Source organism: Halictus rubicundus, unplaced genomic scaffold (assembly GCF_050948215.1).
Source record: "Halictus rubicundus isolate RS-2024b unplaced genomic scaffold, iyHalRubi1_principal scaffold1259, whole genome shotgun sequence".
Lineage (NCBI taxonomy): Eukaryota > Metazoa > Arthropoda > Insecta > Hymenoptera > Halictidae > Halictus > Halictus rubicundus.
In genome coordinates, this window is record NW_027489800.1 from 12,501 (window position 1) to 15,000 (window position 2,500).

At 50.4% G+C, this 2,500-nt stretch overlaps 1 pseudogene; it reads right to left on the bottom strand.

Moving 5' to 3' along the window:
* Positions 1 to 2,500, bottom strand: part of LOC143365049 (large subunit ribosomal RNA) — a 7,504-nt pseudogene that overhangs the window by 2,072 nt on the left and 2,932 nt on the right.

Consider the following 2,500-nt stretch of genomic DNA (forward strand, 5'->3'; position numbering starts at 1 on the left):
ACCCATCGGTTTTGCTGGGGCACTTTTCCGGATTCCCTCAAGCCTTTCCCGTCGTTGGACGAGTGGAGGAGATTGGCCCATCTTACTTTTATTTTCTCGGCTGAGTCTAGGTCTTGGCGCTCATCTACCAACCGTCGTGCCGTTTTTTGCACTTCCTGAGTGATGTATGGGTCGGCCAGACGGCCTTCCCTTGCAGAATATCTTAATAGCCTCAGCTTCCTGTGGAGAGGCATAAGCCATCTGACGGATGGTATGGAGAGCCCACCGTCCTTAGCGCTAGCGTGGAAGTATGCGTTAACCGTGTCGTGCGGGAGGCCGAGCCATTTTCTCACCGCTGCACGTGTCAGGAGATCCACCTTCTTCAGCCTGCTAAGCGTTGTATTCCCCAAGGTAAGCAGGTGGTATAGCCTTGGTAACACGATGGTGCGTAACGCAAAAAGTCTTTGTTGAGGCTTTAACGGCGCTTTAGTTAGTTTGGATAGGGCTTCTCGTAGTTGGGCTTCTGGTTGGACTAAAGTCCGTCCCTCCGGTGTGAATGGGACCCCGAGATATCTCCACTCGTCTTCTCTTTTAAGGGATGGTAGGACTCTGCCGAGGCAGGTGAATTGTACTCTGCCGTCAACCACTGACTTCTTCAGGTGCGGAACGTTTCTTAATGCCACTGAGAAGGACTTGGCAGCGTTGATGTTAAGCCCACATTGCTTTAGGAGTGAAGACGCAACATCGATAGAGTGTTGAAGTCCTTTGGGCGTGGTGGCAAGGAAGATCATGTCGTCAGCGAAAGCCAACGCACTGAAATGTTCGTTGCCGACTTCAACACCAGTCTCAGTTGGTAGACGCTTGAGGAGTCTATCAATTGTCATGTTGAATAACATGGGCGATAGTGGGTCGCCTTGTTTCACTCCACAAGTTGGATGTATGGGTCTAGATTCCCAGCTTCCGCAGGATAATACCGTAGTGCCTCTGTTATATGTGTCCATGACATAGTCAATCATTAGGTTTGGGAGCCCCATGACTCTCATCGTGTCTCGAATGGCGTTGTGCGAGACGGAGTCGAATGCTTTGGCTATGTCTACGGAGACCATATACATCGGCTTGAAGAATTGACGGTGGTATTTCAGTATCATATCCAGGCAAAATATGTTTTCAGCACAGCCATCAACCGGCAAGAACGCTCTCTGGCGCGTGTCCAGGGCTACATTGTTCATTAGACGCTTCGCCAGTATCTTGTGGAAGGTTCTGGTAATTACTGACTGTACTGTAATTGGCCTAAAGTCTTCCGGCCTAGACGCATTCATTTTCTTAGGGATTAATGTCGTTTTAGCCTTAAGAAGATGTTCAGGCAATTTCCCACATAGCATGAACAAGTTGAATATTCTCGTCAATATATGAGGAGGGACCGCTCTGAGCTGGCGACTTGTGATGCCATCTGGTCCCGGACAGGTGGTAAGTTCCGGGAATGACGTCTTGATCTCAGATGGAATTATAGGCTTCCACAGATCATGGTTGGTGGGACGCTCAGGCTCGAATTCAGGAGAGCTGTTAGATGCGTGAGTCATAACAGTCTTCCAGTACTGCGTCATAGTCAGTTCATCGGGTGTCACAGCTGAGGTATTATTGTCCAGAATTACCTTAATACACGCGCATGGGTTCTTCTTCCATGCTCGCTGGGTTCTAGCGTAATCAGCCCTTCTAGCTTGTCGTCGCGTCATGGTTGGAGCATCGTTGTTTGCCACTGGCCTATTGTTCCTAGGTGTAGGTGGGAACGTCCGTAATAAGTAGATTTCGAGCTCAGTGGCAGTTGTGCTTATAGGCCATACAGATATGTTACAGCAGATCTGATGGAGTTGATCCACATGGTAATCCAGTCCCTCTAGGGGATGGAGTTCGGCAAACAATTCGCTGACAGAGGACAGGAGTGTATTTTGCTGCTCAGGTGTTGTCTCCACACTTGGTGTAGGATGGAGGTGTGCTTGCCTCTCGTCATCCAATTCCTGGATGATTCGGAGGACATTGTCCTTATGCCTCTGGCTTCGTCTTTGGCCTTTAATGGACTCGAGGGTTCGATGAGGAAAGAACGGTTTCAATGCCTGGTTTAGGAATTTGGTTCCTTTGAGAACTTCATGGGCTTCCTGTCTGGCCAGGAGAGCTAATTCTTCGGCGCTCCACGGTGCCTTCTTATGGTCGATATTCTCGACTTGCCGGGCATCGTACCAGTTTTTATGAGCTCTTTGCTCGTGGACGCCACGTCCCCTTATGGTCGGGAATGTTCGGCCGCATTCCGGATTCCGGCATGCAAAGGATGCGTCTGAGTCGGCCACCTCGGGAGTTGTCGGACCGGTAGAGCCTGAGGGCCCTCCGGCTTCAGAAATATTGTTTGTTTCATCCGAGGCTAAGTTTCTCTGAATAGGGCCGACAAAATACGGTCGAGCGGGCTGGCAACCCAACAGGACCGGTGATCGCAGAGGCAGTTCTTGGCTTCCCCCCCGAAGGGGGTACT